The sequence below is a fragment of the Diabrotica virgifera genome, chromosome 4 (genome assembly GCF_917563875.1).
Source record: "Diabrotica virgifera virgifera chromosome 4, PGI_DIABVI_V3a".
NCBI classification, from domain to species: Eukaryota; Metazoa; Arthropoda; class Insecta; order Coleoptera; family Chrysomelidae; genus Diabrotica; species Diabrotica virgifera.
The window spans coordinates 96,828,282-96,852,420 of record NC_065446.1 but is presented as its reverse complement, the minus strand read 5'-3'; the positions used below and the strand labels follow the sequence as shown (position 1 = coordinate 96,852,420).

The following is a 24,139-nucleotide window of genomic DNA, read 5'->3' as shown; positions in this document are numbered from 1 at the left end:
AACAAAATAAAAATTTTCTACGACCAACTGAAGCCGAGATAATTGTTTTTGTTTTCTTAAAGTGTAGTGAATTTATTTATAACAATTAAGAAATTATTTCAGTCATTGACTAAAGAAAGACTTTTATCATCTTAAAATAAAAATTATTTTAAAAGAAAATTTCACTTAATTATTAAAAATGATTCTTAACGTGGAGTGAAGATTTTTTTCTTTACTAGTGTGACTTATTGTGTCGGTTGTACTTAGCCACCTATAGTACCGGGTGTCCCAATAAGAATGGCTCTCGGCCATATCTCAGGAACCGTTTATAGTACAGCTTTGGGAAAAAAATATTTATAACAAAAGTTGCCTCGAGAAAAGCCTGGAAATTATTTTCATATTTGTAAGTCCACCGCTAGAGGGCGTAATTGAATATCAAAAATTTAAAAATCAAAATTTTGCAAAATTTACATAATGTAAGGGCACTGAAAATCCAATCATCGTATTCTTCGCAAAATTCTGCGAATATTTGATTTCACAAGTGTAACTCTACCTTTGCAAATAAGAGGTGGGGGTGAGTGGGAACCTTGTTATGAAAAATGGCTGTAAGTCCGGTTCTGCTTAATCGATTTTTGCAAACTTGGTCTCGTTGAAAACAGATCTTTTTCGTTAATGTAAGAGTTATAATTACAAAACAGCCTAGTAAGTAATATGCCAGCGAGGGGGCGCTATTTTATGTTTTTCAGAAATCTAGTTTTCTTTGGAAAATATTAAATACAAGTATGCACTTTTAACCCTGTATTACAAAATTAGACCAAATTATCAAAGAATATCGAAAACCGCATGTCGATACCTTTTTTCTGTCTCGAGATATCTTAAGAAACGTATAAATTGTAAACAAACTGATAATGTCACCGGTAAACGAAGTTAAGGAAATCAAAGTGAAAACAGGTAGTGTGCTATGGAAACAAATTAGAGCGGAACACTTGCGGAGTGCCGACAGAAGTGAATATTTCTCATAGATTCAATTATATTCGGTTCGATTCAATTCGATTCCATTTAATTGGACTTAATTTTATTTATTATAATTATGCTTATAATTTAATATATTTAAAATATACCCAATTTAATACATAATATACATGGTTTGTCAAACGTAGCAAAGAGTTTGAAAATCTTACAATCGCCGAAATTTTTAAACTTTTTGCTACGTTTGACAAACTGTACTAGTGATTTTACCCATTCATTTTAGAATTAACAAACTTTCAAAAGAAGTTTTACTTCAAATTGGATAGTGAATCTAATTATTATTATATAAAATGAATAGGATGTTTAAAAATACAATTTGAGGATAAGTAGGTTGAAAGGAATAATGTAATCAACAAATTTAAAAAACTTACATTTTTATAACGGCCTCCCCTTTAATGAGAGTATCTAAAAATAAATGAACTCTTCCATGCATTATTTTCGATTAAAATTTACACGAAGTATTTACTATACTTCATCAGTAATTAAATTTTTAAATTAAAAAATATCGGTTACAATATTAAGAAAAATAGTAATTTAAAGCTTTATGTATCTTTATATCTTATTAGTCCTAATTTTAACGGGTAAAATCACTAGTATATAATATTATGTATTAAATTAGGTATATATTATATATTTATATTAAATTATAGATATAATATATATTAAATAAAATTAAATCTAATCGAATGGAATCTAATTAAATCAAACGAATATAATCAAATCTATAATAAGTATTCACTTCTGTCGGCATTCCGCAAGTGTCACGCTTTAATTTTTTTCCACAGCACACTACCTGTTTCCACTTTGATTTCCGTAACTTCGTTTACAGGAGACATCATCAGTTATGTTTAAAAATTAACACGTTTCTTAAGATATCTCGAGATAGAAAAAAGGTATCGACATGCGGTTTTCGATATTCTGTTGATAATTTGGTCTAATTTTGTAATACAGGGTTAAAAGTGCATACTTGTATTTAATATTTTCCCAAGAAAACTAGATTTCTGAAAAACATAAAATAGCGCCCCCTAGCTGGCATATTACTTATTAGGATGTTTCGTAATTATAACTGTTAAATTAACGAAAAAGATCTGTTTTCAACGAGACCAAGTTTGCAAAAATCGATTAAGCAGAACCGGACTTACAGCCATTTTTCATAACAAGGTTCCCACTCACCCCCACCTCTTATTTTCAAAGATAGAGTTACACTTGTGAAATCAAATATTCGCACAATTTTGCGAAGAATATGATGATTGGATTTTCAGTGCCCATTCATTATGTAAATTTTGTAAAATTTTGATTTTTAAATTTTTGACATTCAATTACGCCCTCTAGCGGTGGACTTACAAATATGAAAATAATTTCCAGGCTTTTCTCGAGGTAACTTTTGTTATAAAAATTTTTTTCCCAAAGCTGTACTATAAACGGTTCCTGAGATACTGCCGAGAGCCATTCTTATTGGGACACCCGGTACATTGAATCAAGGTTTTTGCTCCAAATTTTAAAGAACTGCTTAGATTGACATGAAATTTGGCATACACATAGATATCATGTCAAAGAAGGAAAGCGATATTGGGCCGATATGTGCTCTTACCCTGGGGGTGAGTTTAACCCCCTATGGTGTGTGAAAAAATATACGTTCAAAATAAGTCTGGAAATGAATAAACTGACTAATTCTAAGACACTTTTGTTGTATAGCATTTTTTCACTAAGTTAATACTTTTTGAGTTATTTGCGGGTAAATACGTTCATTTCTCAACAAAAAAAAAACACTTATTTAGGCGGTTTTTGCAAATAACTCAAAAAGTAAGAATTTTATCGAAAAAAATATTTGTAGCAAAATATAGCCCATAAAAAAGTGAAAAAAATGACGTATATATGCGATACCTGAAGATGAAGTAAAAGAAGAGTTTTAAGTAATAAAAAATAGGTTCTTACTCGACAAATTCCAAATCAAATATTTCATCGTAAAATAACCAAAAAATGAAGCACTTTTTGGGGAAAACTCAATACAACTTTTTTAAAGTTATCAAAAAAATTTTACTGTTGTTTTATCAAAAAGTTTCTAGTATTAAAAGTACTGAAGTTACACACAAAATAAAGTTAGTACCTTTTTTTGGCAAAAAAATCGTAAAAATCACCCCCTAATTAGCATCCCAAATAAAATTAATCGTTACCATTTCACAAGTTGCTTTACTCGTGCATACATCTATTGTTGATATGATCTGTAAGTTTCATAAGTTCAAAGTGCTTAGTTTTGAAGGGGCTGTAGATACAGAAAAACAAAGATCTAAAATATTCAAAAAAGCAAATCCTACATTTTTTATTCTTTGTGATTTTTGGTATCACTAATAAATTTTAAGTTATTTTGAAAAAAAGCATTTTTTTCAAAATTAAAAATAAAAAAAAAATTAAAACCATATTTTATTAAATAGGTAAGCCCTTTAAACCGGTGAAACTTACAGATCATATAAATAATACAATAAGTAAAGTAACTTGTGAAGCGGTAACGATTAATTTGATTTAAGACGGTAAGTAGGGGGTGACTTTCCCGAGTTTTTTACCAAAAAAAAAAAGATATCATCTTTATTTTGAGCGTAACTTGCGTACTTTTGATGCTAGAGACTATTTTGAAAAACAAGAATAAATGATTTTTTTAAAAACTCTAAAAATGGAATGAGTATTCTCCAAAAAGTGCATCATGTTTTGGTTATTTCACGTTAAATTATTCACTTTAAAATTTGACGGATATGAACCTATTTTTCATTACCTACAACTTTGCTTTTACTGGGTGTAGAGAGTTCATACATACACGATTTTTTTCACTTTTATATGTGCTATATTTTTGCTAAATATGTTTTTTTGGTCGATAAAATACTTACTTTTTATTTGCAAAAAACCGCCTTAATATGTGTTTTTTTTATTGTTGAAAAATGAACGAATTTGAAACAAATAGAACAAAAGTTGCTTAAAATTAGTCAGTTTATCCATTTCTAGACTTATTTTGAACGTATATTTTTTCACCCATCATAGGGGGTGAATCTCACCGCCAGGCAAAAGCACACATCGGCCAAATATCACTTTCCTTCTTTGACATGTTATCTATGTGTATGCCAAATTTCATGTCAATCCAAGCGGTTCTTTAAAATTTGGTGCAAAAACTCTGATTCAACTGGTTCAATGTACTATTACTATAGGATGCTAAGGGCAACCGACACAATAAGTCACACTCATAAAGAAAAAAATCTCCACTCCACTTTAAAAATCATTTTTGATAATTAAGTGAAATTTTCATTTAAAATAATTTTTATTTGAAGATAATATAAGTCATTCTTTATTCAATGACAGTGAAATAATTTCTTAATTGTTATAAATAAATCACTACGATTTAAGAAAACAAAAACAATTATCTCGGTTTCAGCTGGCCGCAGAAAATTTTTAATTTGTTTTGAATCTTCGTTTTGTCTTCAGAAACAATAATCGGCAAGTTAGAAAATCATAGGATGTATAGGCCGATTCAGTTCTAAATATTTATAACGAAATTTGCCCCCCTATTTTTAAACCCGAAATAAAAGGTTGAGAAATGTTTTACGCATTTGTTTACATCAGAATATGAAAACAGAAATTTTTAGAAGGAGAGTGGATCTAGGATTAACTCTCTACGATTTTTTTTCAAAAAGTTTTAGCATTCGACATTTGACCTCTCGGGATAAACAATTTATAATATCTAAGCAACAAGTTCACCAATCGGGCTTTACATTTTTTTTATTTGAAATTGAAAGGTCTTCATTTTATATCCTTAAAAAATAAAAAAAAAAGTTATTTTTACAATAAATAACGTAATTGTAAAAAACGGCCATTTTGGACATTTCGCAGGCTGTTTTGCAACAACAAATTGACGAAATTAAACTTGCCACAGCCCAACTTGTAGGCTTTTTTATTTACTACAACTTTCTATTTAAAAGTGTTTCTCTAAAATGAATATCCTAAGCTGCAAAATTAAAAAAGAATTAAAAATTGCAACTTTAACAAATAAAAAACGTCATAAATAAAAAAGCTCCTAAAATTTTTGGTTACATTTTAGTAGAACTTATTCCTGGAATCGTCCTTTACAATACCTGATAGGTTTCAAAAATTCCTGAAACCCGTTTTTTCACCCACAACCTGAGGTAATAAGCGCGCGCATTCTATCCCTAAGGAAGAAATGCTTTTTAAGCACGAATCTGTTTTCTAATAACAGGGCTTCAAGAGTCTTCAAAATGTGTTGTCACTCCGTCTACACGTCAGATTTCCTAAACGTAAAGCGTAAAGCTCCGTCCGTGTTCACAATTTGATTGAATTTTTTCAGCTAGTAACTTCCTGAGAAGTACACTGATCAAAGAAATTAATGCACCACCTATTGCGAATTTCCTAAACCTGCTGTTCGATTTAAGTGATTTTTTTTTTAATATGTTATAGCCTTATTCTTTAACAATATATTATTGCTAGACAGGTAAATTATCATTGCATACCGGGTGTACCAATCAAACTGTGTTTTTCCTCAAAGTTTGCAACACCCTGTGGAATATTCTAGCATTTATAAAATACTAAAATTAAAAACCAACTATAGCCATAGGTTTTCTTAACATTTTGTTTTTTGATTCATTCGCTTATGGTGGATAATAAAAAAGTTAGGTACTTTAACAACTAGCCTTGTTTTCATCAATACAGACTGTTTTTAAATAAGTATGGCAAACTTTAAGGGGTAATTCTGCATGAAAAAATAATTAAAATTTGCTTTATAAACGTATATCCGGAAATGCTTCGTTTATCTCGACCGGTTTTAGAGCAATAAATAAATCGTCAGTTTGTAAGAAAAATGTCAACACCGCCTATCTCGGAAACGAAGCATTTGCGGACATACGTTTATAAAGCAAACTGTCGTTATTTTTTCATGCAGAATTACCCTCTAAACTTTGTCATACTTCTTACACAGTATTGATGAAAAACATGGCTAGTTTTTTTTTATTAACCCCTTGAGAGATCTGCAATCTGCCTATTAGGCAACAAGCGTTTTTTCTGACAATGAAGCTGATGACATGTAGAGTATTATTCCAATGAATAATATCTTTAAAATATATCTAAACCTAAGTTAAACATTGTTGGTATGATTTTACAATAATTTGTCTTAAAAAAAAACTAAAAAAGTCTGTGTTATATAGATAGATCGGATGGCAGTAGACGTTTTAGCCTACGGATTTCATTGGCATCACGCACGTTTAGTTGGGCCGCTAACCGATTCGGGTGCACCGACACTTTTTCACTATAGTTGACACTAAAAGGATGTATGGCATCCTTGATGGATTCTAAAAGGATATCATGCAATCATGCTGAATGACCTCGTTACTGACGTAGTAGGGAGCATCAACAATAGTTCGTAATACTTTATTTTGGAACCTGTGCAAAAGCTGGACATTAAAGCAAGAACACATAAATAAGCTACAGTCATTTGAAATGTGGTGTTACAGAAGAATGCTTAGAATAGCATGGACACAGAGGAAAACGAACACGGAAGTACTGCGAGAAATGGGTAAAGAATGCGAAATAATAAACACAATAAAAATAAGAAAGTTACAATATCTGGGACACGTAATGAGGGGACCGCGATATGAAATGCTAAGACTGATAATACAGGGAAAGATAAGAGGCGGAAGGAGTATAGGAAGAAGGAGAGTGTCATGGTTAAAGAATTTAAGGGACTGGTTTAGATGCAGTTCTATAGAACTCTTTAGAGCAGCGGTGGATAGAGTAAAGATAGTGATGATGATATCCAACCTCCGATTAGGAGACGGCACTTGAAGAAGAAGAAGAAGTGCAAGATGGATATGTTGGAGTTGCTAGCAGTTCCCCACAGCTGGATGCCGTAGATCCACACAGGTTTTAAGATTGTTTTGTATAATACTATTTTATTGTGTATGGAGAGTTTTGATCTGCGATCGATGAGCCAATACATGTTTCTTAATTTGAGGCCAAGTTGCTTGCGCTTAGTGAATATGTGTTTTGTTCAAGTCAGTCGTCGATCCAGGTGCATTCCAAGGTATTTGGCGCTATCAGATTGTGGAAATTGACAATCAATAAATTGAACAGGTGGGCACGTTTCTCTGAGGAGGGTAAAAGTCACATGTGTTGATTTCAATCCATTTGCTTTAATTCGCCATCTTTTTAGCCAGTTTTGGACCTTGTTTAGACTAGTTTGCAGGTTCCTAGAGGCTGATGTTGGGTCAGCGTGGGACGCCAAAATGGCTATATCATCGGCAAATGTCGCAACAGTGGTAAGTCGTGGTGATGGCAATACAATATAGTGTATACAATATACAATAAGTATACAATAAGTACAGAATCGGTCCAAGTACACTACCTTGTGGAACTCCTGAATTTATTGGATGCAGCTCTGTATATTCACTTCCATGTTTTATTTGGAAGTACCTATCTGTCAGGAATGATTTTAGAAGTTGAAAGTGGAGATGGGGCAGTAGCTTCTTTAGTTTAACTTGCAATCCTCAATGCCACACCTTGTCGAAAGCCTGAGAAATATCGAAAAAAGCTGCTGAATAAAATCTTTTACTATTCAGGTCCTTATTGATTTGATTTACCGCTCTATGAACTTGTTCTATTGTCCCGTATTTATTTCTGAATTCGAATTGGTGATCTGGAATTTTCTTCTTTTCGTCTATTATAGTTTTTAGCTTTTTAACATATAGCTTCTCAAAAACCTTGGAAAGAATTGGCAGTAGACTTATCGGTCTGTAGGAAGACATCTCTTCTATTTTCTTCCCGGGCTTGGCTATCATAACGATCTGGGCAACTTTCCAGATGCTAGGGAAATAATTTAGTCGTAGTATAAAATGCAAGGCAAAAAGTAGTTATGCGAAGTTATGCAAGGCAAAATCCGAGGAAAGCAAAATGTGGGAAGACGAAGAACATCCTGGCTTAAGAACTTACGGGAATGGTTCGAATGTAGTAGTGCAGAGCTATTTAGAGCGGAAGTCAACATGGTCCACATTGCCATGATGATTTCCAACCTGCGATAGAAGATGGAACTTAAAGAAGAAGATAGAATTAAAAATGTAAGTAATAAATCTGTAGCTCTTTTCGGATAGTTCTTGAAGAATTTTTCCAGATACCAAATAGAAACCAGGAGCTTTTTTATGTTAATTTCTTCCATAATTAATTGTTTGTTTGACTTCTCTAATAGTGAACTTGTTATGAGGCAGGTCCATTTGGAAGGGTACATTTAGATAGTCGGTAATTTCGTGTTTTTCTTCAGCAGATAATTCTGAAGGAAAGGGCATGAAGATTTTTTTCAGATATTTTCCAAAAGCTTCAGGTTAGTTAAAGTACCTAACATTTTTATTATCCAGCATAAGCGAATGAATGAAAAAACAAAAAGGATAGGAAAACTTAATTACATTATTAAATTACATTCACAATTAAAATTAATTTCAGTATTTTATAAATGCTAGAATATTTCACACGGGGTTGAGAACTTTGAGAAAAAAACACAGTTTGATTCGTACACCCGGTATAAAATGATAATTTACCTCTCTAGCAACAATATTATTTTAAGGGTATTGTTAAATAATAGGACTATAACATATTAAAACATCACTTAAATCGGACAACAGGTTTAGGAAATTCGAAACATTAAAAATTACCCATTTTAAGGTGGTGCTTTAATTTCTTGTAGTAGTGTACTTGCATATCATCGATAAATCTGCTTATGGTACCGCATTATACAATAACACAAAGGCCAGGGTCGTGCCCGATCTAGTTTACATAGAGGAGGGGCTCAGAATTGAATAGAGGCCATTCAGTACTTTCGGTAAAAAAATAGCAAAAATCGAGCGACTTTTATTTATTAACAACTTTATCTAAACTGACTTCATTTGCGGCCAAAAAATTGTATACGAAAGCTGCTCTCTTCTCGTTTAAATTACATCTTGAGTTTTGTGAATAGAACATTTTAATTAAAAGATATCGGATTTTTATCGTTTAATTTATACAAATTTTTGAAGTTATACTTCTTCACGATCGAGAGTGAAATTTTATAATTCCCTGGCGCATGCGCGCACAGACAGTATGTAGTTCGTTGCTAATCTTTCAAGGTATGTATATATCAGCGCAAATAAGTAATTAAAAGAATATATTATTGTTTTTAGTAAATGTATTATTTATTATAATTTTTGTGTCTTTGGATTTGTTTTCCTCGGTAGTAAGATAATAAAATATCTAGGTATAACATTTTTATACTTCACATTATGATCTATTTGTCACCGTGTTGTGTAATTATATCCGAGATACTATATGTCACTTACAAGGGGCTCGATAGCTTGGTTAGTAGAGCATTGGACCAGAGATCGAGAGGTCCCGGGTTCCAAACCCAGATGATTCACATTTTTTTTTTAATTTTTGGTTATTTTAATAAAAAAAATTTGAAAGTGGTAGGTAATAAAGTTAATTTAATCTATATATATAAAAGAAAGTCGAGTTATGTTAGTTACACTGATAATAACTCGAGAACGGCTCATCAGATTGTTATGAAATTTTACACGTGTATTCTACCGGACTGGGAATAGGCATAACTCTGAATTCATGCCCGTACGTCATAAGGGGGCTTGCCCCCCCTGATATATTTTTTTAATTTTTTGACAAACCGTTTTTTCTTAATTTTGTATGATGTAGAAGCAAAAGATACATACAATCCTAAATTTTCACTTTTTTATCTTCAACCGTTATTTTTTAATAGCCATTTAAAAATTTTACATCTATATATATAAAAGAAAGTCGAGTTATGTTAGTTACACTGATAATAACTCGAGAACGGCTCATCAGATTGTTATGAAATTTTACACGTGTATTCTACCGGACTGGGAATAGGCATAACTCTGAATTCATGCCCGTACGTCATAAGGGGGCTTGCCCCCCCTGATATATTTTTTTAATTTTTTGACAAACCGTTTTTTCTTAATTTTGTATGATGTAGAAGCAAAAGATACATACAATCCTAAATTTTCACTTTTTTATCTTCAACCGTTATTTTTTAATAGCCATTTAAATATTTTACATCTATATATATAAAAGAAAGTCGAGTTATGTTAGTTACACTGATAATAACTCGAGAACGGCTCATCAGATTGTTATGAAATTTTACACGTGTATTCTACCGGACTGGGAATAGGCATAACTCTGAATTCATGCCCGTACGTCATAAGGGGGCTTGCGCCCCCTGATATATTTTTTTAATTTTTTGACAAACCGTTTTTTCTTAATTTTGTATGATGTAGAAGCAAAAGATACATACAATCCTAAATTTTCACTTTTTTATCTTCAACCGTTATTTTTTAATAGCCATTTAAATATTTTACATCTATATATATAAAAGAAAGTCGAGTTATGTTAGTTACACTGATAATAACTCGAGAACGGCTCATCAGATTGTTATGAAATTTTACACGTGTATTCTACCGGACTGGGAATAGGCATAACTCTGAATTCATGCCCGTACGTCATAAGGGGGCTTGCCCCCCCTAATATATTTTTTTAATTTTTTGACAAACCGTTTTTTCTTAATTTTGTATGATGTAGAAGCAAAAGATACATACAATCCTAAATTTTCACTTTTTTATCTTCAACCGTTATTTTTTAATAGCCATTTAAATATTTTACATCTATATATATAAAAGAAAGTCGAGTTATGTTAGTTACACTGATAATAACTCGAGAACGGCTCATCAGATTGTTATGAAATTTTACACGTGTATTCTACCGGACTGGGAATAGGCATAACTCTGAATTCATGCCCGTACGTCATAAGGGGGCTTGCCCCCCCTGATATATTTTTTAATTTTTTGACAAACCGTTTTTTCTTAATTTTGTATGATGTAGAAGCAAAAGATACATACAATCCTAAATGTTCACTTTTTTATCTTCAACCGTTATTTTTTAATAGCCATTTAAATATTTTACATCTATCTATATATATATAAAAGAAAGTCGAGTTATGTTAGTTACACTGATAATAACTCGAGAACGGCTCATCAGATTGTTATGAAATTTTACACGTGTATTCTACCGGACTGGGAATAGGCATAACTCTGAATTCATGCCCGTACGTCATAAGGGGGCTTGCCCCCCCTGATATATTTTTTAATTTTTTGACAAACCGTTTTTTCTTAATTTTGTATGATGTAGAAGTAAAAGATACATACAATCCTAAATTTTCACTTTTTTATCTTCAACCGTTATTTTTTAATAGCCATTTAAATATTTTACATCTATATATATAAAAGAAAGTCGAGTTATGTTAGTTACACTTTGTTAGTTTGTTGCCATACTCCTCCGAAACGAATTGACCGATTTTCATGAAATTTGGCAGGTAGATTCCCTGCTGAAGTCCGAACAAAACGCTGCTATTTTTTCTTCTCTAGCGCAGTCCGTTTCCGAAATAGCGAACCGTAAGCCGTAGCAAAATTCTGAGCATAGAAGAAGAACGAATGGGAAATTTCATAAAAGAAAACTGCAACAGATTAACTTTTGGACTCAAATTGGATAAAATATGAATTTTTTAATTTTACAAATTTTCAAAAAATCTTGCTTTCGCGTGGGCAAACCATCCAGTTTATTTATGTTTAATAGATGAACTAACGAAAAATATCATGTACACTATTGCATGTATTAAATGATTGATAATATTTTTTGTTATTGTGATAATTAATTAATATTTAGAATTTTAACCTTTAACTACCCGCACATCAAAATATAACATAACTACACGCGTGGCGTTCTTTATACGCCACAAGAAAATATACTTAAAAACAGCGGATTTGTTTTTTTTTTTGAAAAATTACACTTATTTGTTTGTTATAAACCTTACTCGGCGTCAGCGGATACTTGGAGTTCCTTCTCAGTAAGCAAATTGGGATATATAACTGGAATCTGATTCCATGATAAATAAAATTGCTAATAATATTTTTTTGAAACGATATTTTTTACCTGAGAAAAAGTATTGTTTATAAAGAAAAATATATTTGTGCCATAATGACTAAAAAACATTTGAAATATGTACTTATATTACTAATTGTATTACTATAATTGTGGCGTATGTTATCCACCACCGGAAACAACAAATAATAAATTGTAAATTACGATCTTCCTAGAATGCCGATTATAACGAAACTAAATCCAGTGTAAAGCACATTCCAGTGATAGGTTAGATAAATAAACAAAGACAAAAATTAAATTTTTAAATTCATTTGTAGTAGAATTCTTATATGTGGCGTACAAAAATACGCCAGCGCGTGTAGCTAAAGTTTAAGGTATGAATTAAAATAATAAAATTTATTTTACTTTAAAACCTAAACAGTTTTTCCATTCTCTTAGGCCAAAAATATTTTGCTACCTACTATATTCTCATATTTTGACGTTTATTTGTGTCAGTCGAAATGATTTGTAAATTGTGAGGTTAATGCCCCTTAATGCTAACAACCATATTGTCATCGAGAAAACTCAGTTGCCTCAGTTATCTCAATATAATACAATGTATGTATTTATGTATCTAAATCTATATATTGTATGTTCCCTATGTCCAGCTGAACGATTTACGTACTGTATACGTGGAATATCATATAATTTGTCATATTATCTATCTTTCTTATGTATTGTACCCTCGGAGATCGCTGGGAAAATTTAGACTCAAAATAACAAAATCCAGTTTGGCAACACTGTGTGAATGTTGATAGTATCATATCCCTTTTAAGATAAACAGAACTGTAATTTAGTCCAGACAAATTAATATATTTTTGGCCAGCAAAAATGAGATTTTTCAACCAAATACTGTCTCAAATATGATGTGCAAAATAATTTTTAATTGTTTTCTACTCATTAAATCGTTATCGTCCAGTTATTGTCTTAATTATTTTAACTTTTAATAAATGTCGACTAATGATTAATAAGTTGTTAAAACATTTTATCTGTAGCGGCTTCTGGAATGCCTTAAAACTATCGGATTTAATTCGACCATACTTACAAATTTTGCATAAAATATTTGGACATATAATTTTCTTTTTTATTCGAGGAAATTGCATTTCGATCAATTTTCATGTCTAGAAATTCATTTTCGAGCAGTTGATTTTGAGTAATTGATTTTTAGCCATTACGTTCAAGCAACTGATCTATAATCAAAATTATGACAGATTATCTAATTATGACACACTATCTAAGGTGCAACGAAGTTCACCGGGTCAGCTAGTATTTAAATAAAATACAACTATCCTGTTAAGTATATTATTTATTTCGTTGAAATTATATAATAGAATTATAACTTCTTACATGCGTACAAAGTACACACATTCTTTTTTTTTAAGAATTGATATCGTGCGTAACATTCAAAATCGCCGGCCACGCGGTCTCTTCAAGCATTATTTCTAATTGAACAGTTGGTAAACCGATATTTTCCGTTTTGGTTAACGCGGTTTAGGGAGTAAATAGTGACAAATGCATCTTGCCATCTTTGCATTTTTTTGGGGCTCCAAAATTAACATTCTCAGCAAAATGCATCTTGTTCGTATGATCTTAAGAGATTAATTATTAATCGCTGAAGACTAGACTATTTTCGATGAGCAAAATTTTTGGTTTTTCTTTGATCCATTCATAACCATTATTTTATTACAAAACAAAATGGTTTAAGGATTCGTGGATATTTTTAACACTTTTTATTTTGTTCAATGTTTCATTGTTTTTATAGAACATTTGCCTGGACAATATTATTTACTATTTTAAATAAATATTTATAAAACAAGACAGAGGCAGAGCATTTATTTAAGTAAACAAGTAAATGTCAATACCTACGGAACATGATAAAAATACTTTTTATTTTTACACTCTAGTATAAGCAATTAATATAATATATTATTTATACACATAACGTGCCATAAGCAGAGCTTGGTCCTCTTATAAAACCTTCATAGAAGAGCAATTGCTAAACGACACAATAAAATACATGGATACTGGGCAAAAGCCACAGATATCGGGTATAACAGCCCCTTAAAATGAATTAAATCACATCTAAATTTATATATTAAAAAGACAACATGGCTGAGTCAAACCATTTTGAGCCCACGTGAACAGCTGAGGAAGACTTAGTCTTTCAATTTCAAAGCCAATTTTCAACCACGAATAACTCAAAAATTATTGAGTTTTTAAAAAATAATTATAGAACAGTTTTTGCTTATAATTAGGTTTTCTAGCCTCTTCCGTGGCTATTTTAAACAAAACCACCCCCGAGAAGGGGTGGGAACCACCCCCAAGATAAAAGCGTACTTCGGCATAGGATAGACTTTGTTTCTTGAGCTATTTCCTAATTACTGTGAAAATATCAAGTAAATCGATGTAGTAGGATGGAATTCGGAGCCAAATACCCTCATTGACTGCCCTAATAACCGCTTGCGCTAATTATACTGAAAATTTAAAAATTTTTGTTTTTTGGTGTAACACGATAATAATTGGTTTCTTCTTATATTGAGGGCAATCCAAAAAGACACCTTAGTTTGCAAGAGATTATAATAAGGTCATTGTAATATTAAAAAATCGTACCATTCTAGAGACAACTGATATTGTAATGTGGATAATAATTTATAATGATGCAATGCATTAGAATACAACAAACTACCATAGTTATGATTCATGGACATTAAAAAAGGCCTTTGATAGGGTCACATTAAAGGACGTTATCCACTTATTGTACGCAAGGGAGTAACTCTCTGTAAACCACAATGTAAATCCACTCTGTAAACAATCAAAACGGTCGAAAGTATCTACCATAACAACACAATAAAATTAAAGGTAGAAGAAGAATTAACCGACCCAATTGAAGCTAGAAATTAGTTAAGACGGGGAAATTTCCTGTGTCCTCTATTGTTCAATTTGATCGTTGATAAAATAATAAAAAAAGTAAAGACTAAAAATGTTAATTTCCCCAAAAAACAAAATGTATCGTTACAACAGCAGATCTACTAAGATGTAAATTAGAGCTGGAAGGTTACATATTACATAACACTGGTAAACAGACAGTTTGCTGCCGGAAATTGTTTTACTGTTTCTAGGTAATTTTGGCCTGCTGAATACAAAAATGCCACCAGATTTGCTCCATAAGATCGTTTTCAGAAAATACGACAGCAGATCACTTTCTAACATATAGGGTAATTTAACGCAGCACTACCTACATATATGTATTGCTGCTACCCATGAAATAAACCAAATGCGAATAAAAAGTAAGATATTTATTGTACAATAATGTACTTACAAAAATCATCACACATATCTGCCAAAAAAACTTAAATTTTCATCTAACCTAACCGGCAGCGTCGCAACAAAAATGTGTTATTGGGCGTCACCTAAAATCTTCCTTTTATATGATTTTCTTACAAAGGCTTTAAAAGGACGGTCCCTTTGAAGACTCCAGCAGTAATCCGCCATCATATGATAACCCCATCTCCCTGATACCCCTCTTCCATCGTTTTGATATCCTGGTGAAAATTTTCTGGGAAACGGTCTAAGTGGCTGTGAAGGTAATGAATTTTAATACACATATGACAACCGTGTTTTTTAAAATTGTTGAGCATTTATTCCACTCTAATGCCCAATTGGTATACTTCCATATTTGTTGCCAACATGTAGAAGGACACACTTTACACTTCGTTTGGAACTGTCGATAAAAAGACGCCAGTGATCTGGTGTATACTTTGATACACCTATTTTTTCTAACAGTCCTTTAATATTGTTATGAAAAACCATATCATCTTGCTGATAAAAAAAGGCAAAAGATCTTTTATCTCTATTACGGTAGTATGTAATTTTGGTGTCTGGGTGAAGAACATTCTTTTCTTTTAGTCTGGAGGTAAGCAACTCGGAAGAATCCTTTGGAAGGCTAAAATTTCTGATAAGATCGCTTAGCTCTTCCTGAGTAAAGCATTCAGGACGTGTTGAATCCCCTTCAAAGTCACTGTCGTCTTCCTCAAATCTATTAGTCTGCAGTTCGTCAAATAACGTTTCGGCATTATCCTCTGGTAACATAGGTAGACTGCTAAATATTGGAATGGGTATCTGCTCGAGCTGATGTGGAATTGGTCTTATTGCTGAATCCAGGTTAGGATATGTACACGTGTGTCAATTGTTACGATTAATGCCCTTTATATTCACAAAACAGAAATAGCAATCGTCAAAATGATTTTTTGGTTCCGTCCATACCATTGGAAAACCAAATTTAAACATTTTCGTTGTCCTTTCGTCCACTGTCGCAAGTTTTCAATACCAAGTTTTGCACACTACATGTGGAACTCAGGATTTATCTTGATCTCCTAAATGAACACCAAAATAGGCCCTTTTGTTCTTTTGCCCATTTGTCTTAGAATTTGTTAAGTTTGTTTATAAACATATTTCAATTATAGTGGTGGAATATACAGAAATTTAAGAATATTTAAGTATTTGATAAGTATGTTATATCGCGAAAACTAGAGCTGATACAAAGAAAAGGTTTGTATTTTTGGAATCAGCAGAGATGAATTAACTAAAATCAGTTGATTTTTTTTCGGCAGCAAGACAATTTTTTTTTTTTTTGTTGGGCTGTGTAATAGAACAAGTGATGCAGTTTAAATATCTAGGCATCACACTATCTAGATACGGAAAACTCGAAACAGAAGTGGGAGATTAAGTGAACAGAGCAAACAGAGCCGCAGGTTGCCTGAATGACACAATATGGAGAAATAAAAATATCGATAAAGAACTCAAAGGCAAAATTTACAAAACAGTTATCAGACCAATAATGACACATGCAGAAGAGATACAACCTGACACAGATAAGACAAAAATAATGCATAGACGAAAACTCTTAGAAAAATCGTTGGTAAGACACTATGGGACAAAATTAAAAGTACAGATTTACAGCGGAGATGCACATTATTTATTTATTTTATTTATTTTATTTATTTTATTTATTTTATTTATTTTATTTATTTTATTTATTTTATTTATTTTATTTATTTTATTTATTTTATTTATTTTATTTATTTTATTTATTTTATTTATTTTATTTATTTTATTTATTTATTAAAACTTACAAACACCATCTTGGTAGTAATTATTACATGTAAGAGGGCTCATTACTTACTTGGTATAACAATATACACATAAAAAATACAATATACACACAAGTACAAAATAAAAACCCAGAAAGTAAACACATTAAAAAAAAGACACAAATTAATAAAATTTTAAAATTGAGTCCATTACTTATCTATTCCTAACATTTTTTAATATCCCTTACACTACAGTTAAAGAGGTCTATATCACAGATCTTTATTAACGCCTTACACTGATATTGCATATTATAGTTTATTATTGCACAAGAATTATATGGACTACAAGAAAATAGGTCATTACTGTTTACTCTTAGGTTGACCTTTGGCACATGAAACCTAATAAAGTTGATCAAACCACATGTCTTATATTTAACATTGTTAATAATATTATGAGTGATAAGACCTATAGTCTATAGTGAAACATGGACGATAAACAAATCCGAGCAAGTCATGCTTAAAGTATGGGAAAGAAAAGTCCTAAGAAAAATATTTGGCGGAAAGATATGGAATGGAATGTGGATAAGAAGACCAAATGTAGAATTGGAGAGGATGTATGGTGAACCAAACATAGTAGGGATCATAAAATCACAAAGACTGAGATGGTTGGGACATATCCAAAGGATGCCAAATACGAGACTTCCCAAAAAAGTACTAACGGGAGGAATAGGAGGAAAGAAGAAGAAAGGTAGACCGAAAACCAGATAGAAGAAAGATGTCGAAAAAGACATAGAAGAACTGAAAATCACAAATTGGAAAAATAAAGCAGCAAATAGGAGAGATTGGAAAGGAATAGTAAACCAAGCCATGGGCCTTCTAGGCCTGGAGAGCTAAACTATATATAATAATATTATGAATAAACACAACACAATGCATATTTCTTTTTTGCTCCAATGACTGCAAGCCAAATAGTTGAAGCAACTCTTTTGATGGCGTAAGGTGAGTATACACATTGTATTTCTTAAGGTATAAATACCTTAGAAATATTCTATGTACCTTTTCTATATGATTAATATGAACTTTGGCTTCAGAAGCCCATACCACTGATGCATATTCCAAGTTTGGTCTGACTAAAGCGTTATATTATAGTCTAATGGTTGTGTTTATACTAAAGTGTTTGGAATTTCTTATTATAAATCCAATATTTTGTAGGCCTTATTAACAATATTTATATAGTGTTCATTAAATTTCACGTTAGCCTGTAGGTATATTCCCAGATCTTTACATTTGGTTTTCCTAGATACTACACAATTGTCAATTCTATAATTATTTTGAATGTAGTCGATTTTTGCGAGTAAAAGATATGACTCCACACTTCTTAATATTCAAGATCATATTGTTGTCCCTAAACCATTTTACAACTGAGATCAGGTCCTCCTGTAGTAACTGACAATCATTTGGAGTACGTATAGTCTTAAAAAGCTTAAAATCATCAGCATAGATTAAACTAGAAGAAAATTTAAGAGATTGTGGTAGTGAGTTGACAAAAATTAAGAAAAACAAAGGCCCTAAGTTGCTCCCTTGGGGGACACCAGATGTAGCCTGAAATTTATCTGAAAATCACCTACCAATTTTGACTCGTTGAAACCTTGATTCCACATACGATTTTATAAATGTACAAGCATCATACGAAAAACCAAACTCATTCAATATTGATAAAAGAATGCCATGGTCAACCATATCAAATGCCTTTGAGCAGTCAGTCATTATTAAATCTAATTGGAGTTTATTATTTATTGCCTCACTAGCAAAATTAGAGAGAATGCACAGATTACTAGTTATGGATAACCCAGACAAGCAACCATGTTGTTCTGGAGCAAATTCACTTTCAAAATTTTTCAGTATATTCATATAGAGAATAGATTCAAATATTTTAGCCAGAGAATTAAGGATACTTTTAGGACGAGAGTCTTCTATATTGTTTCTATTACCTGATTTAAAAACTGGAGTAATGGTAGCCTCTTTAAGTTTGTCTGGAAAGGTGTTAGTTTTAAGAGATAGATTAAATAAATGTGATAGTGGTTTTTGAAATAGATCAGAACATCCTTTAAAGATATAGGCAGGCATATTATCACTACTAATGGCCTTTTTTTGGCTTTAATTTTTTTATACTAACCTTCACATCTTCTTCACTAATAACTGAAAAGTTAAAAGATCCCTGAGAACTACCCTGATGTGTGGATGATACCTGATAAATTGAGCTAAAATGATGAGAGAAAACCATGGCAATATCCTGAGGGCCCGTGTATCTATGATCATTTAAAAACATCTAAGAGATCATCAAGAACTAGGTAAGAAATAGAAGAGTAGAATGGAACGATCATATAAGCCGAAGGAGAACAAATAGAATAATGAAGATGGCGAGAGAAGGTCCCCGATAGGGAGACGATCACTGAGGAGACCAAAAAAACAATAGAGCAAGTTACTGAAGGCACATTGAAAAATAGACAGTTATTTCTACACAGAAAAAAGAAAAAGACGATATTTTATTTTAAATCGATGGAAATACTGAATACGAAAGAAGATGCTTCCAATCAAATGCAACTTTGGCTGAAACTTATTGGAAATAAATAAGCTATGCTTGAAGATAGGCAGAGTGTTTCAGTAAGTCACTGAACGATACGGGAGACATAGAGGTTACAGAGGGTAAGGAAATAAACCAAGAGAAAGAGATTGTATTTAAAGTCGATATTTTAGAAATAGAACTAAAGATACCAGCTACGGAAGAGATTGCTACCATCAAAGCTCTGAAAATCACAAAGCTCCAGGAACAGATCACATACCAGCTGAGATTTTAAAACAAAAAGGGGAAACCCTAGTTAACAAAAAGCATGAAGTGATTAAACAGGTGGGTATAGGTCGCACAGAAAAAGATAACAGATTGGAGTGAAAGGGTTATTGTACCCATCGTTAAAAGTGAACTATATAATAATTCTTATTGAGCAATGCAGAAAGAGATTCAGAAAGGGATATAGCACAAGACCACTTACCACTATATATTGCTTTTGTGTATTTTGAAAAGGCCTTTGACAGTATTGAAGACAATGTTGTAAAACGTCTACGAAAAAGCAACAATTACAATAAAACATCACCCGTGTTGAGCTGCCCCCCCCCCCCCACTTGCAAAAATTTAAAAAAAATAGCCCTGATTTATGAGCTATTTATGAGCTTTCATATTCCGCAAACTAAAAATTTTGAGCTCATTCTAAACTGAGCAGGAATTTAATACTTTAGTGGGGGGGCCGAGTCAGCCCCCCTCCCACTACTTAAAAATAGGAATATTGAATCGGTTTTTGCGGCAGAATTACGGGCTATTTATGAGCTCATGAAATTATATAGTTTCGATTCTTGAGCTCATCCCCTTCACCCCCAAACAACCCTTTAATTGATTTAACTTAAGAGAAAAATGCTGAGAAAACTTAAAATATATCGTATTGCGGATATAATTCCTATAGCTTATATTCTCTAAGAATAAACTATTAAATCACGTGCATTTCGATTATTGAGCTCACTTCACCCCTTCGCAAGAAAACCACCCTATCTTCCCGGCTTAAGAGAAAGTTGTACTTAAAATACATTAAATTAATTATTTGGCGACTACATATCATTTAATAATCTATAAGCTCCCAAATTACGCGCATTTAGATAAAAAAATTGCAATTTATTTTGTATAGTTCAGTCAATGAAGGTAAAAATCAACGATTACCTTCAATTTCGGTGAACCTTCATCGATTTTCACGAAAATTGGTCAGTGGTTAGAGGATACCTCAAGAAACAATGGTGACATGGTACCACCTTGCGCCTTTACCCTGAGGGTATATACCGCCCCTTCTCGGGGGTGAAAATTATTTTATAAAAAATAACTGCACAAATCTGTAAAAGAACAAATTATAGGCAAAATTAATTATATAAAGTTATTAAAATAAGTCACTACTTTTTAAGTTATTAAGGATCAAAAATTTTAATTATTCGTGAAAAAAATGCATGTTTTGAAGCGGTTTTTCGTAAATCACTGAAAAACTGTAAGTTTTTACAAAAAAGGTAATACTAGTTTAATTCGTATAGCTTATATTCTAAGAATAAACTCTTAAATCACGCGCCTTTTGATTATTGAGCTACAACCCCTTCGCAAGAAAACCATCCCATATTCCCGGCTTAAGAGAGAGTTGTACTTAATAGTTATTTATGATATAAGTGTTAAAAGTACACGTTTAATGCACGCATGTGAAAGTTTGCAGAATGAGCGAAAGCGAGTTCTTGCAATTCACATGAGTGCCTTAAAAAAAACAGGCATATCATACAATATTTTTTCTACAAACGTAATTACAGGACAATATCTACAAAAACTTTTACTTGAACTTGACTGACATTAAAATTTTATATTTTTTTGACATAACATCAAAATTGCATATACAGTCAATACGAACTGCAGTGCCAATTTTTTTAAAGCACTAATGCCTTAAAGTAGCATTTTTAACGCTCGTATGGAGTACTAAAAATTGCATTTTTAACACGGTTGTAGAAAAAATAACTTAAATTAATTATTTGGCGACTACATATCGTTTAATAATTTATGAGCTCGCAAAATATACGCATCTCAATTATTTAATTGCCATTTTCTTTCTATAGTGCAGTCACTGAAGGTAAAAATCAACTATGACCTTCAATTTCGGTAAATCTCCATTCATTTTCACGAAAATTGGTGAGCGGATAGAGGATACCTCAAGAAACAAAATTAACAATAACAACTTAGCCGGGGGTATATGTCACCCCTTCTCGGGGGTGAAAATTACTTTATTAAAAATAACCCCACAAATCAAGAGAGGGACAAATTCTAAGCAAAATTTGTTATACAGTCGAACCCGCTTATTGGAATAGCCTTCGTCACAATCAAAAGTATTCCTATAACCTTCAAAACATGCATTTTTTTCACGAATAATTAAAATCTTTGATCTTTAATAACTTAAAAAGTATTGACTTATTTTAATAACTTTATATAATAAATTTTGCTTTCAATTTGTTCTTTTATTGATTTGTGAAGTTATTTTTTATAAAAGAATTTTCACCCCCGAGAAGGGGCGGTATCCACCCTCAGGGTAAAGGCGCAAGGTGGTACCATGTCACCTTTGTTTCTTGGGGTATCCTCTAACCACTGAACAATTTTCGTGAAAATCGATGAAGGTGCACCAAAATTGAAGGTAATCGTTGATTTTTACCTTCAGTGACTGCACTATACAAAATAAATTGCAATTTACTGATCTAAATGCGCGTAATTTGGGAGCTTATAAATTATTAAATGATATGTAGTCGCCAAATAATTAATTTAATGCATTTTAAGTACAACTAAGCCGGGAAGATAGGGTGGTTTTCTTGCGAAGGGGTTGTAGCTAAATAATCGAAATGCACGTGATTTAATAACTTATTTTTAGAGTATATAAGCTATAGGAATTATATCTGCAATACGATATATTTTAAGTTTTCTCAGCATTTTTCTCTTAAGTTAAATCAATTAAAGGGTTGTTTGGGGTGAAGGGGATGAGCTCAAAAATCGAAACTAGACAATTTCAAGAGCTCATAAATAGCTCGTAATTCTGCCGCAAAAACCAATTCAATATTCCTATTTTTAAGTAGTTGGGGGGCTAACTCAGCCCCCCCCCCCACTAAAGTATTAAATTCCTGCTCAGTGGAACGAGCTCAAAATTTTTAGTTTGCGGAATATGAAAGCTCATAAATAGCTCATAAATCAGGGCTATTTGTTTTTTAAATTTTGCAAGTGGGGGGGGGCAGCTCAACACGGGTTAAAACATCCACGCCAAAACACCAAACCAATAAAAATAATTTGAGGAATTAGGCAAGGGGACAATATCCATATATTGGGCAATATCCCCAAAATTATTTTTTGGTGATAACCCAGTGAAGACTTTGGGACCATAAAAAGGAAAGGAGACCACAGATGAGATGGTCGGATAACTAAAAAGATACGCAGGGACCAGATGGACAGAACCAAGAAGAGTGGAAAAATAAGGGGGAGGCCCACGTTCAACTTTGGACAAATGAAGGGCAATAGATAGATAGATAGATAGATAGATAGATATAATTATTTAACAGTTGTTTTTGATTCTATAATTTGATTTTGGGTTAAATATGAAAAATTAAATAAAAGTTGAATGAATAATGAGAACAAATGTAATAAAGCAAAAATAGTATTGTGGCAATATAAAAAATATTGTACTAGTTAAGTAAAACGTCAAAACGTGCCAAACGAGCGATATATTAATATATTCAAACACTTACCTAACTATTTTCTAATCCGCTTAAAAATTCGCAAATCCGATTTAACACTTAACACGACTCACATGCCACGAGACGCTGAAACTGCACACTACTGGACACAAAAATAACTGCTTAAGTCTCCAGCAAGTCTGACGCTGTCAATGATCATTTTTATGGTTGCCGGCAGTTATATTAATCTTTTGGTGAGGTGAACTATTTAAGTAAAAAATATTGCAATGATTACAATTACAGTTGGGTATTATTTCGCGCATAAAAGAATGATGCAATTTTATAGACTTTGAACAAATGCAAGTTCTTGAGAAAGAGAGCTGACCTATTATAACTATTGTCTATTTCTAATTTGCTGTTGTAGTTTTATCCAAGTTCATGTGACGGATTAGATTGATAAGTTAAGATAGTTTTAATTTAGGATTAAGATAAAGGATTAGTGGGTCTGAATTTTTTTAAAGGTCGATCAAATTAGGGTGGGCCACAGTGAGACAAAAACTGTTTTTATTTTTTATTAAACAATTAAATGTGGCAAGTAAATCCCTTCTTGATATACTTGTTCTTTTATTACTAGCTTTATTTAGTATGTACTCTAATACTACCATAACACATATTCTATTTTTCTCAACCATCTGCTTACATCTTACATGGCCCTATTAGATTTTTGTTCATAACCTTCTTAT

At 32.0% G+C, this 24,139-nt stretch overlaps 1 protein-coding gene across 1 annotated transcript in view; it reads right to left on the bottom strand.

The window, feature by feature from the left end:
* LOC114332268 (sodium- and chloride-dependent GABA transporter 1-like) overlaps positions 1–23,638 on the bottom strand; it is a 230,178-nt gene extending 206,540 nt beyond the window's left edge. The window contains exon 1 of the mRNA XM_028282037.2: positions 23,469–23,638. The gene's annotated coding sequence lies outside the window, so the exon portion shown is untranslated. The remainder of the gene's footprint in view (positions 1–23,468) is intronic.
* Between the last annotated feature and the right edge of the window lie 501 nt (positions 23,639–24,139).